Here is a 15,000-nt window from a genome sequence, read left to right on the forward strand (position 1 = left end):
CAGCTTCTTCAGGACTCGGTGTTCCTCAGCAGGTTAGCTCGACACGGCTCACGCTGGATTGTCTTCGTTTCTGAAAAACAGATCCCGGCCTTTTTTGTTTCCTTTTAAAGACCTGGATGTAGTGTTTATATGCATCCCAAACTGAACCTTATGTAAAATCTGCTTGTAAAATGCTAGGTGTAATCTGATCTGCGGTATTTATTATCAACCGTGACATAACATGGAGACGTGTGTGACTCCGGTCAGTGTGTTCAGCTTTCTAATCGCACTGCTTGTGTGTTGAGTCCTGTGACCGATCCGTTGCTATAGAAACGATAACGTATCAGAACGAGCGCATTAATACAAACCTGCGATGTGCAGCTGCACCACCGCTAGATTCTAGAAAATTCATCAACACCTCCTCTTCTGCCCAATCAGAATGAAGGACTCAGAACGCAGACCTGCTGTAAGAAGAGCCTGTTTTTGCCGAGTGCGATAAAACGATTTGACACATGACGTGATGGGGAATATTTTCAAATCCGAAGCAGCTTTAATAAAGACAAAGTGAAAAAGGAAAGTGACAAACGATGGAGGGGAAAAACGGGAACGTCTCAAATATTTGTCTTGCTCTGAGTCATACTGCTGAACAATTCATCACCAGCCTGGAGGAGGAACGCTCGGCCTGTTTAGATGAAACATTTATTCAACTTGTCTTGCATGACCTTATCTTAAAAGCGTAATACATCCATTATAGATTAGCACTGGGGGGAAAATAATCGATTCTTTGATGCAGTAGAATTCCCTCTTTAACCGTTCTGCATACATAAAATGGCGTAACTGGGCTTTTTATTAGGAAATGTCAGCCGTGTCCCGTAAATAATGTGAAGCTAAAGGAAAGGACTGGTGTCTAGCAGCGCGCTACGGAGCTCCGGGTTTTCTTTCTACACGTGTGTTCGTTACGGTCGACGTCATGTCTCCGCCCCGTCACGTCATGGGTCGTTTCCTAATGTGTCTCACATGTTTATGTCTTCTCCTTTTGATTATGTTTGGTATTTATATCCCTCGTGTGTCTACGTCCGGGGCGTTAGCGTCTCTACATACCAAGCCGTCGTCTTCTTCGTTTAGCGTCCCATGGTTCTGATCTTATACTCGTCCTCGTTATCCGATTCCAGTCTTAGCCTGGTTCCTCCTATTTATCACCTGATCAGTTACCTGTTCAGACCACGCCGTTGTCTCACGTCTTGGATTGTTCTGCCTGTTTCGGAATGAAGCTCTTTCCCGCAGAAGTACCCATCGTCTCCTCGTCGTCCGCGACAGCCGGGTTCTTCTTCAAATGATTTTCCAGTTTATATCACGCTTTAGCGTTTCACACACACGCAAAAAATAACGAAAAAGTGAAAGATTATTGAAGTCGAGTATTTTTTTTTATTCTACAGGCCATTATTTAAAAATAGTCCAGGATTACATAGCAGCTCCATTTTACACACACACATGAAACCACAAGTGGCCAATCTTCCTGCAGGACACTCTCCGTTTCAAATCTAGCCATCACTTTTCATTAAAAGCAGCGTCGTCATGACGACTAAGTGCACATGCACCATTGGTGAATTCATGTGCGGAAAAATTGATGTCCGTTCGGTTCATTTCCCCGAGTCGCAGTTACAGTCCATTTAACACAACTTCATCACATAAACTTCAGCAAGGTTGTGTAGAGCGCGGAGCACGGATCGGATCTCTGACGCGATGTAGAGAGTTTAAACACACTGCGAGTGTAAACATGCGGAAATGAACCCGTGTGTGACGGGCGTTATGCCGCAGGACACGGCTTTTCCCTCTGAAGGAGCTCTGTGGCGTTGACCACGTGTATTAATACTCCTGAATCAGAAGGTGCTGATTAATTCCCCGTGACAGCACGGCGCCGAGTAGCGTAGAGTTTCAGGACTTCGGTAGTTTCAATGTAACTGAATGTGAACATATCATTAAGATTGAACAGATAAAGCATTCGACATAAATACTGTACAAATACAGGTATGAACAAATATTCTTTTTTTTTTTGGTTTATTTTTTGCTGGCTTCTGAGTCTCAGTGAAAGCTTTTAGCGTTTTAGGTGCTTTAAAATTAGCTCACTAATAGACTTAAAACTGGCCCAAATTGTTCAGACACAGGAAAAGGTAGATGCACTTTTTCTTCCTGTTCTCACTCTTTTTTGGGGAAAACTAGTGAGCTCGCGTTTTATACACAGTGGTGGGTTAGCGGTTAAGGTTCTGGGTGACTGATCAGAAGGTCGGGGGTTCAAGCCCCTGCACTGCCAGGCTGTCACTGTTGGGCCCTTGAGCAAGGCCCTTAACCCTCTCCGCTCCAGGGGGCGCTGTATCATGTCTGGCCCTGCACTCTGACCCCAGCTTCCTAACATGCTGGGATATGCGAAGAAAAGAATTTCACTGTGCTGTAATGTATACGTGACCAATAAAGACTCATTATTATTATTATTTCTGAGTTGCAGTATTTAGTATCTGTGACACGCGGGCATTATACGCAGCAAACCCTGCTCAGAGAATGTGAGATGAAGTATTGCCTCATTGACGTCCAAAAAAACCCACATTTCTACAATATTGTATTTCTTTACAGACAAAAGAAACATGCGGTTACACACCGAGCCATCGCTTCTTAAAGCTCGTGCCAGGAAGACGGACAGCTTGCTTACTCAGGAGTTCAGGAGTTTAAAAATACATTCATACACTGTAAAGTGCCGGAGATGATCTGCGAATGAAAATAAGGCTATATCGTCGGTGTTTCGATAGGGCGGAGTGGCAGGCCACGCCCACTTCAGATTTAAACCTGAATATGAAGACAGATCGGAACAGACGTTAAACGTGTTTGTACTTTGACTAAGTATTGGCACCCCTGGCTACAGTATATCAAACTCACGGCTTCGCATTTGAACAGTTTGAAAGTCTCCTTCTTTCATGTGTGTACGTCAATGCTAGTCCGTGGCCTTGTACAGAGACGCCTACACATCCTCTCACATCTATACACACCGCGCTGAGTGAGAGTGAGTGTTATGAGGCGCGTGCGGAGGTAGAGACGGCGCTGTACGACGGACCTGGAGATCATGTAGCTAATTCGAGAGGCACTTGAGGGGAACAGAGGGAATGTTCTGTGTTTCTGTAGGAGACATAGACTACGGTTTTGTTTGTTCCGCTGAAGAATGGACAGAATTGAGTTCGACGCGTGTGTGAGGAGATACATTTCTCCTGACGACCAGAGCATTTACAGCACACCTTTTATTCCTGCAGAGACGACGTACCGCTGTCGGTGTGTTCTGAAGAAGCGTCGCCTTCCTGTTAATGGCTTGGCACAGCGAGAGACGTCATTTTCTGAGTGAAAATGGCCAGTCTTGTAATTAATTGCAGCCTCGTGGCAATAATCGGAGCATCCGTGTATCAGTAGTGTTCAGTACGTGAGAATCTTCATGCCTGTGTCTCTCGGTGAATCAGACGACGCAGTCCACATAAAAAAATACTGCAGTGTTTCAGGGCAGATTTACATTACAAACGGTAGTAACATTCCTGTAGTAAATACTATAGTGATTCTGAACCTTACTGCAGTAATATGTGGTAATATGTTGTGGTGACTCTACTATAGTAATATTTAAATAAAAACGACGGTCATTACTGTAATAATTGTTCTCCAGCTGTGCTACAGTAAGTGTGACGACCTTCGCAGCACAGAGCGATGTTGTAAACCTTTGTAATACGTTATAATGAGCACTAGAACACACTGTGGTATCCCATAGTACTCTGTAGTAACTCGAATATTTAATTATTTTCCATCAGTTCAGTGTAGTTAACACTACAGTATGCGGTAGTATACGTTAACAGAGTGTAGTAGATACGGTAATATACTACGGTATACTATAATCTGCTAGACTTCACCACAGTAAATACCGAAGTGTACTACAGTGTTTTTCATGTGGGTCAAGATGAAAGCAGATTAGATTTTATTCCGGAAATCTCTGATATTCACAGGAGGTTTAACTCGAGGATTTACAACTGCAGCATTTTGAAAAATCTCAATTAAAGCCCACGGTGTGAGAGTCAAACAAACGAAGCCTGGATTAGCGCTCAGGCTTCAGTGTACTGCTTCAGACACACACACACACACACACACACACTTTTTCCCTCCAATGTCATGATAACAAGCCGACACTAATTATCTCTCAACGTAGCCTTTCAGTGCAGCTCTTATTTCATACTTTATTTTGTTGAATATTTTATATTACAGAGATATAGATAGAGATTTGGCAGGAGCTAATTAGCTAATTATATTGTTCTACTACAATAACCTGGACTCATTTTAACTACAGGTGTAAGAGCAGCCGGTTACCTGCGTTTCATACTTGTATCTATAGTGTTAATAGCTACGTAGGTAGCTACATATGTCTAGCTAACATGCTCCATTGGCATCCCTTAATTAAAAAAAACCCAACTAAACAGACATCAAAATGTATTTGACTGTATTTAACTATCACTGACTTTAGAACGCTAACACTGGTTAGCTGGATTTAACAAACAGTTTTCCAGTTTTATTAATGATCTTTCTGCTTCTGCTATATACGCAGGCTCCATCCAATCACAAAGCACTAAGTAGTGATTGTAGTAGGATTTTTGTTACATAATTTGCAAATAATTAACACAAGTTCCCCCAAAACAAAATGAGATTCATGAATAAAGTAAGATGCGGACATATATAATTCAGAAATGGAAAAAATAAATAAATAAAAGAAGTTTGCGAGCAACCAAGAGAACAAGATTACCTCTCAGCATGATGCTGCCACCAGCAAGCTTCACCGTGGAGATGGTGAGCAATGTTGAGTCTCTGCCAAACGTACTGTAGCAAAGAAGCTTTTCCCAGAACTTTGTCCTGGACTTGTTGCGATCAGTCCTTGGTCTTCGTAGTGTTTGGTATGTTCTCTAACAAACAAACTTATGTTGAGTATTTCTCCTGTGGCAGTTAACTTCAGTTCCTTTCGGGTAATAACAGCGCATGGTTTCTGATGGGATCCGGTTGCACCTGAACTGATTTTAGGGGTTCCACTGCAGTACACATGCAACCATGACTTTGATGTTTTTCACTTGTAAATAGTTTTGCAAACTATATTGATTTGCCTCACTTTAATACTATGGTTTATTTATACATTCATGTCATGTGATCCCAATCAGAGCATTAGTCAGAGATGCAACCAGGTAGCCAAGGTAACCCTCACGATACTACCACCACCATGTTTCGCTCCCAGTTAGGTCCATTTCAAGGTCCAGGTTGTAACCCTGTAAACAACGTGGGAAAGTCCAGGAGGCATGAAGACACTGCAGATGTACGCGAGTTAGTTGAAGTGACTGCATGACTACATCAAGAAACGAGCGCTTATTAATAACATCAGACCCGGCTCCTCTAATTGAACCGTTTCTATTCTGTAGCTCTAAGTACACTTAGTATTAGGTGTGCAGTTTGAGACACGGATCATTAAATATCCCGGCTCATCCTCGGGCTGACAGCAGAGAACTCCTCAGCAGCATTCTTAAAGGCAGGAACAGGAGCATATGGAGGTGATTGTGTGTAGGATGCTGTGTGTAATTGGCTGCACTGTTGCTCTGCTCTCACTGATGGCTAAAGTGGAAGACATCAGCGAGCGCTGGCAGCTCACAGGTGTCGGAGAACAGGCCATCAGTCTCCCTGAAATATGAGCTCGCAGGAGACCGTGCGACTGCAGAGATTAATCACAAGCCTCTCGCTAAACACCGTCACACTCTGTCTGGAGTTTAGTACAACAAACCCACTCGCCTTCAGCCTCGCTACAGGAGCCTCAGAGGTCAGGACTGGACATGTACCGACAATAATATCCACTGCTCCAATGCTCCATTTGACTAAATTCCACCGAAAAGGTGGAGAATTTGCCCACATTTGGTCTGCAGGTTGGAGATTTGACCTTTGACATAATTTATATTAGTTATATGAGAGTGGTTCAATTAAAAAGTAGATATATATTTTAGAGATGCACCAATAGTAAATTTCTCAGCCGATACCGATAGTTCTTCCTTTTTTTTTAACCTTCTTTTAAATTAATAATAATTAATGCCACAATTCTGAAAGAAAACTTTATTAGTTTTAGAACTCTCCATTTCAGCACGTTGTTTGACAGTAACTGGTCTCATAAACAGAAAACACATGACTCTAATGAACATGAACATATGGACTAAATTCTGAAGATTAAAGAAAGATTATTAACTTATTGAATGTCATTAATTCATATTAACATCGACTGAATTGTAAAAATCCTCCTGTCAGTCTCACGTTCACTCTCCACACACACAAGCATTTCTACTTCATCGCTGACATCACACTGGTCATATATAATATCCACTTTTTATATCTTAACATTCCCTGGATATGAAATATACGATTCTACAAATATATTTTTCTGTACAATATAAACTTTTTTGTAACTCATCTTCATTTAAATCTTTCGGCGGTGTACTGGCCCTTTAATTCAGCGTGAGCAGCGCGGCAGAAAATGAATTCGACTCTGCGCTGAAACCCGCGCTTCACTGCTGCAGCGTCCGGTGTGAAATATGATCAGTGCAGAGATTACAGATTAAACACTGCAGTTTAGTCGTCGTTCCACACAAGAGACATCGTCTTTACACGCAGCACACAATCCATATGTTTTCCCGCCCACTTTTGAGTGACAGGATATAATCGCCCTGATCATCGATGTTTATAAACTATCGACCGATGGCCCATAGCGGGGAAAAATAGCCTTTATCGGCCGATACATCGGTGCATGTCTAATACATATATATTTTGCAGTTGTAGCTTTCTTGTCTTGCATAGACTCTATTTTGTTGAGTGTGATTGGTCCAGATCTTAACGCGTATCCGGATTCCTCCACATAAATAAACCCGGTGGTTCAATTCTATCATATGTCACACTTTTAGGGTTTTTCATTGAACTCACCATCATTTTAATTCTCTGAGAAGTCCTGTCTGATGTTTCTGTACTATAACTCCTATAAGTCTTATAAGTCTGTCTAAAGCCTTGAGCTTATTAAAACTCACGAAATGTTCACATAAAGTCTCAGAAAGTAAAACTGACAACAGTTCACTAATCCCTAACTCTACAGTGATGTAAATATCATATCAAGATATTACTGTAATATGAATGTTAACAGGGAATATTTACTGTAGGCTGAAATAAGACTTCTGGGAAATCACAGCTCTTCACGTTCACGGATTATTCCTACACATGTTGTAATAACACATCATGTGCGTGTGTTCAGGGAGAGGAAACGTGTGCTGCTGAGATCAGCTTTAGCTCGAGGGCGTGAGCTAATTAGCTTAGGGAACACCGGCCTCCGTTCATCTGCTGGCTTCGTCTGTATCCTTTCACGTGTGTCTAAACACCACCGTCAGCCAGGACCATCGAACACCGCTGCACTCGGATTGGTCAGAACGTGTTGATTAATTATCTGACAGTAGCGCAGCTGCAATTCACAGCTTTATATCTATATAAAATCGCTCGTTCTAATACATTATCGTTTCTATAGTAACAGCTCATCCAGGGGGGTTGTACGGTGGACGCTCCACATACGAACGTGTATAATCGTTGTCATGCTGAGGTTTTCTGTAAGGAGATGTTTATGGGAGGAGTCTCCGGTGTCAGTTTCCTGACATTTTCAGGATAGATGAGTTTCTCTGTGGATTCTCTGTGACAGGAACATACACGGACACACTGTAACCCATCGATTCTTCAGCACGGTAGCATCACGACTCGTTCAGCTCTGTTTCTGTGCATGAACATCTGGAGTTTCCTGGTTGGACATGAGTCAGTTTGTGGTCATGAATGACACTTCTGTTCTGATAAAGTAAAACAAACAGATGACATTCCAACTGTCAGTGCAGGTTTGTTTTTGCGCTTGATAGTTTTTGTCCTGTTGCTGCTTGGAAACAGCGCCTCCTACTGCACATGTGGAACTGCAACTAGATTTAATAAATGGTGTCATTGTTAATTTCTTATGAACTGCTTTTTGTGCAAGGTCACTGTTTACCAGACTTTAATATGAACAGACAAAAACTAAACCGGACATGTGCTTTTAAAGAGACCGAGAGGAGATCATCTGATTGGACACTCCTTTATTAAAGAGAATGAGAGGAGCTGATCTGATTGGACACTTGGATTTTAAAGAGACCGAGAAGAGCTGATCTGATTGGACAGTCCTTTATTAAAGAGAATGAGAGGAGCTGATCTGATTGGACACTTGGATTTTAAAGAGACCGAGAAGAGCTGATCTGATTGGACAGTCCTGTATTAAAGAGAATGAGAGGAGCTGATCTGATTGGACACTCCTTTATTAAAGAGAATGAGAGGAGCTGATCTGATTGGACACTTGGATTTTAAAGAGACCGAGAAGAGCTGTTCTGATTGGACACTCCTTTATTAAAGAGAATGAGAGGAGCTGATCTGATTGGACACTTGGATTTTAAAGAGACCGAGAGGAGCTGATCTGATTGGACAGTCCTTTATTAAAGAGAATGAGAGGAGCTGATCTGATTGGACACTTGGATTTTAAAGAGACCGAGAGGAGCTGATCTGATTGGACACTCCTTTATTAAAGAGAATGAGAGGAGCTGATCTGATTGGATATCACAGCAGATGGCTTAGCCACGCCCCCTTTGTAATAACATAATTCTAACTTTGACTGTAAATGTACAAACACTATGTAATACAGCACTGTTCGTTAATCTGTACTTTTCTTGCACATATTACTTCTATCTGGTGTGTGTGTGTGTGTGTGTGTGTGTGTGTGTGTGCGTGTGTGTGTGTGTGTGCGTGTGTGTAATATTTGTGTGTATGTGTAGGAACACCTTTAACAATGCTTTTATTCCATCCTCAGCTCTTTTACACCTCTTTCCTCTGATATTTGCTCAGTGTGTATTAATCCCCCCCACTGAGTCAGTGTGTGTAAACACTTCAGTCCAGTCAGTGTGTGACCTTTCTGTCCGTAACTCTGATGGACAGGCTGTCAGATTTGTGCTTGTGGCCACTTTAGCCCTCAGTGTCCCCTTCAGCGCTCCATATTCGTCCTTTCAGCCTGCTCATTACCGAGGAGAACTCACTCACGCCTCCACCCTGGAGCTCTCAGACATGCAAGAGTTTAAATGTTGAATTGTATTTTTTTAAAAAGCCCGATCTGTTATAAGGTGCTTAACATATATATATATATATATTTTTTTAATCCTGCTTTTGCTTTAATAAATGGTCAGAATGTACGGTGCGGCAGATGCTCAGACTAACGAGTATTTGTTAACGATTTGTCCGCTTGTTGCTAAATTAACACATCACATTTTAGGTTGGAAGGAAAAGCAAATCATCCCTGAACTGTTTAGCGGCCTAATTAAACGTGTTCCTGGAATTAATTATGCTCTCCTTTATCTGAAACACCTCTTGCTCCAACAGCCACAAATAAATTACCAGCAAATATATCATTTCTCAGTCATTTCCTTTCCTGTGGCCATCACAGCACAGTGTCGAATGAGACACGTTCTCCCGCTCTCGTCTAAACCGCAGTCCTTTTACCGTGTGAGGGAAAGTGTACTCAGTACACCGGGGCGTGTTTACTTTCACGCAGCAGTGAATCACAAACAGCTGCAGGAGTTTTCATGTATTTACATTCCATATTATTCTGGGCTGCACTGATTATTCATAATTCATCTTACCTGGCCACGCCCTTTCCCACTGTCCGTTTCATCACCATCGTCAGTGTCTGTGCACACTGGGCTTCAATTATCAATTATCAACCAAACTGAACTAGAAATTCCTGCTAGATTTGAAGTTTTGCTGGTTTCCTTTGTACTCTTGATCTGTTAATTACCAAGCATGTTCATGGCATGACGAGTTTCAATTAGCCACACCCACAAAACGCCCATAAAAGGCAAAGCTCACCACTAAATCTTCCAGTAATGTGGCTCAGCCACCGTAGCGTGTCAGCTACCGTTGTACACGCTAACTCTTCCTCCTGTTCAAGGGCACCATTACTTTTATCCTAACTGAGCAGCTAATATTACTTTTTTGTCTTAATTTATGGATTTTTTTTAAGGAATCGCTTTCTTTCAGGTCTTAATATGGAACAACAGTTTGACAAAATGTTCAGTAAGTTGGTGTGTAACTGAAATGAATAAGTGATTTCAACTTGACAGACTAATCCAGGGGTACAAAACTCAAATGATCCTATCCTACACATGGTCGTGGGGAGCCCGGAGCCTTATATATTAGCATGGTGGCTTATTGGTCGCACCTCAGGGGCTGGAGGTTCGATTCCCGTCTCCGCCTTGTGTGTGTGGAGTTTGGGTGTTCTCCCTGAGCTTTTGGGGGTTTCATCCGGGTACTCCGGGTTCCTCCCCCAGTTCAATGACATGCGTTGAAGGCGGATTGGTATCTGTAAATTGTCTGTAGTGTGTGAATGGGTGTGTGAGTGTGTGTGCGATTGTTCCCTATCCAGTGTGTCCCCTGCCTCGAGTCTCCTGGGATAGGCTCCAGACTCCCCACGACCATGTGTAGGATAAGCGGTACAGAGGATGGATGGATGGATGGATGGATGGATGGATGGATGCATTCTTTAGTTTATCCGAGAGCAGCTGCTGTGATGAGAAACAGGATTAGCCAATTGGAATGACGTATTTTTCTGTTAGAAAGCTACGATCCACGCAGCTCACCGTAAGTCTTCGGCAATTATACGACGTGAAGCCAGTGAATGGAGGTTCAGATTAATGAGTCTCCTTATACACAAACTCAGGAGAGAAACATAGAGTGCAGACATTTTCCCAAATTTTCATGAACACCACATTTTGTTTTGTGTAAACGCTCCTGTGAACGATTTAGAAACGCACTGGTTTATATCCAGTCTGATAAATAAGGTCCTGTGTGTTTACTCCGAGTGTGTAGCAGGACTGTTCTCTGCAGGAATCCTGTGTGTGTTGGAGAGGACGACTCAGGAAGCAGGTGTATTCTGGTAGCATTTCAGGTTTTGTCTGTCTTTTTTTTTTTTTTTTTTTTTTAAAGAGTGCTTATCTCTGGATGTCACATAAACATAAAACAACCCCGGAATCCACTGTCCAAACAGTCCGCTGTTTGTCATCGCAAGTGTGTGTTGTGTGCAGGCTCTGCCAACTCCGTCTCTCTCAGGATCTACTAAAAGGAAAACACACAAACACCTAGGCTGCTGTAAAAAGTGAGAACCATCAGTCGTTACCTGCTAGTCCAACTCGCCTCCTCTCTCCACCCAGAGCTGTCGCCTGGCCACGCCCCCTCTGCCACACTTAGCTTGGCATTTCTATGATTATGGAAATTAAGTAAACAGTATAGAGTTGTACAGCATAGAATTACATCGGACATGATTTAGTGGAAGTGAACAACCTGAAACGCTGATTTATTAGAGTAATTTATATAGCTACGTTTCTGAGTACATGATATAGTGTGCATTTGTGCGTGTGTGTGTGTGTGTGTGTGTGTGTGTGTGTGTGTGTGTGTGTGTGTGTGTGTGTGTGTGTGTTGTGTTGTGTTGTATGCTGAATTTTCTTCAGTAGGCCTACACATGAAAATAATATATTTTTTAAAAACAATATAGTCAAGCTTTTCATCAAAAAGAGCTTGCATGGAGCTTACTGTTTAAAGGGATCGATCAGGAGAGGGGTGTAAAAGAATTTCTATAACATTAAATGTACATGGTGAACATGGTGAAGGCCATCATCAACAAATACAGAAAATGGGGCACCACGGTGACATCACTAAGAACAGGACGTCCCTCCAAAACTTACGAACGGACAGGACAAATCCGTACCACGGAGGCTGCCAAGAGACCTACGGCAACATTAAAGGAGCTGCAGGAACATCTGACACGTACCGATTACTCTCAACAATCTCTCGTATTCTTCACATGTCTGTGCGATGGGGTAGTGCGGCTAGATGGAAGCCCTTTCTCACAAAAAAACATCCAAGCTCAACTAAATCACCCCAAACCATGCGTCAAAATGTGTGTGAAAATACCCAGGATGAAGCATGGTGATGGAAGCATGGGACAAGTTAGAGGGGATCATTGATAACTCTAGCGTAGAGCTATCCATGGATAGATTTAAATCCTAGTGAAAACTATAGAATGACTTGCTGAGGGCTGTGTACAGGAGATCCGCTCACAGTCTGATGGATCCGGAGCAGTTTTGCAAGGAAGAGTGGAAGAAAAATTGCCAAATCAATTTGGTAGACTTCTAGCCAAAAAGACTATTACACACTCTGCACTGTATTACACACAAAGGTGCTTTAAAAAGTAATTGTTTGTGCACACTTATATTTCTCTTTGTGTTTAACTTGAAGGTTGTTGGTTGATATATCACATTAAAGGTGGTGCAAGTGTAGCAGTAATGTAACCTATTACATGTTATATGTATGTAATTTGATTACAGTTACTCATATTAATAAAATTATGTTACTTATTTATCGTTAAGAAAACAATCACGTTTTGCCCCGAAGATTTTTTTCTTTAGCCCGAATAGTTCTCCACTCGGAGCGGTTCGTCGCTACGTAACTGAATGTCAGTAAAAGAAGACGGCGGAGTTGTGATTTTATATCTTTACATATCTGTACGGAGGCGAGACCGATCAGACAGGGTTTACAGGAAAATACGTGGAAATACTCGCGTCTTATTGGCTGACAGTCTCTCAATTCTGCTAAACGCTAGCTCACGGTCAGTGTGAGGGGAAATGGATGTACACAGATCAGTTTTTTTAACCAGTAAAGGTGTTGAAAGTGAAACAGAAACGTCCTCTGAAGCTGAGCAGGAGAACAAGGCGTGTAAACGTCTGTATGAGTTCCAGTTTACGTGAACATGATCTGAGCAGAGCAGGAGGAAAGATAATGAACTCTACATCACTTTTGTATATTTTGTTTAATTTCTGCACCTTTCTTACTTTCTACCTCTTTTTCTTTTGATCATTTTCACTCTTTTTCTTTTCACTCATTTCCATTGGTGTACAAAACACTCACCAGTCGTCATTTTTAATACCAGATCCATCCTGGCCGAGTGAGATCCTGAGAAGGAACAAATGACCCGTACTTGTTCAATGTACAATGTACAAATGTACACCATGGTCCTCATGCCTAAATACAAACAAAGGCTTAAACAGGAAGCTTCAGTTCTGGGGGAGGTCGCACTGACCAATCGGTGGACACTCTGCAGGACTCTGCATGTTCTAGCGTAGCTCTTACGACATCAACGTGTTTACGGAAGCGGTTGTGGGATTTATCGGGAAACTGACGTATGATACAGTCATGAAAAAAAAGTCCGGACATTTCCCAACCAGAAGCTACAGGACGAAACTAGAGACACAGTACCAACAAGGTGGCGCTAGAAACCTCAGAATAATAACGGACTATAAAACACCGGCCCCTAGAATGATGAATGCAGACGCTTCTATGGCAGATGAGTTAAACACTTTGTATGTTCACTTCGAGGCTGCAGCAAACAGCGCTAATGACGCAATCAGCATGAATGTATGCATGCAGATGAAGAATGCCATAGAGGAAAATACTTTCCTCATCTCTGAGCATAATGTGAGGATGACTTTCAGGAGTGTGAACATCAGGAAGGCAGCAGAACCAGACGGCATAACAGGTCAGGTCCTCAGAGCCTGTGCTGACCAGCTAGCATCGGCGTTCACAGAGATATTCAACCTCTCCCTGCAAAAGCCAGTAATCCCTATGTGCGTCAAGCAGTCCGTCATCATTCCTGTCCCTAAAAAAACTCCAGACCGCCTGCCCCAACGACTATCGTCCTGTCGCCTTGACATCTGGTGTGATGAAGTGCTTTGAAAGACTGGCCAGAGACTTCATCACCTCTTCATTACCTGACACCTGACACGGATCCACTGCATTTTCATACTGCCAAAATTGCTCCACAGATAATACCATCACGCATCTTCTCCACACTTCTCTGTGCCATCTGGATTCCGGGAAATTACATGATGTCAAAATGCTGTTTGTTGACTACAGCTCAGTATTTCACACAATATACCTCCCTCCAAACTCATCACCAAGCTGGAGGACCTGGACCTGAGACCGTCTCTGTGCCAGTGGATCTCCAACTTCCTGATGGACAGACCACAAGCAGTTAGGGTAGGAAAACATGTCTCACCCCCCTCACGCTCAGCACTATAGCCCCCCAGGGATGTGTATTGAGCCCCCTGCTGTACTCCCTGTGCACCTATGTCTGTGTGGCCACTTCCAACTCTTCCACTATTATTAAGTTTGCTAATGATACTGTTGTATTGGGCCTGATCTCCAATAACAACGAGAAGGCCTATTTAGAAGAGCCTGGAGAACTGGTGCCAGGAGAACAATCTCCTCCTGAACATCAGCAAGACAAAGGAACTGGTTGTGGACTTCAGCACAAAGCAGGAGAGGAGCTACCATCCACTTGAGATCAACAGGACCTCAGTGGAGTATGTAGACAGTTTTCATTACCTTGGTGTCAACATCACACAGGACCTGACATGGTCCTGTCATGTCTACACCCTGGTGAATAAGGCCTGTCCGCGTCTATTCCACCTCAGGCACTTGAACGATTTTTCCACCTGCACGTTGAGAGCATCCTGATGGGAACAGCCTGGTTTGGGAACCGCACCCTGCAGGACAGATGAGTTCTCCAGAGGCTGGTGTGAACAGCTGAGCGTATCATCTGCACTGAGCTCCCTGACCTGCAGTCCATCTACAACAAGTGGTACGGGACCAAGGCCTGGAAGATAATGAAGGACCTCAGCCATCCCAACAATGGACTGTTCTCACTGTTACGGTCAGGGCAACCTTTCCGTTCCCTGAAGGCTAACACAAGGAGGGTGAGGAGGAGCTTTTTCCCGTATGCGATTCGGACCCTCAACCAGAGGAACACCAAAGACTTGAACTGGACTTACACATACA

The 15,000-nt window shown here is 42.9% G+C and overlaps 1 protein-coding gene across 2 annotated transcripts in view; it reads left to right on the forward strand.

The window, feature by feature from the left end:
• The window catches only part of LOC108269116 (dipeptidyl aminopeptidase-like protein 6), a 182,689-nt gene that overhangs the window by 77,365 nt on the left and 90,324 nt on the right, over positions 1 to 15,000 (forward strand). The gene's annotated exons all lie outside the window — the stretch shown is intronic.

Source organism: Ictalurus punctatus, chromosome 1 (assembly GCF_001660625.3).
Source record: "Ictalurus punctatus breed USDA103 chromosome 1, Coco_2.0, whole genome shotgun sequence".
NCBI lineage: Eukaryota > Metazoa > Chordata > Actinopteri > Siluriformes > Ictaluridae > Ictalurus > Ictalurus punctatus.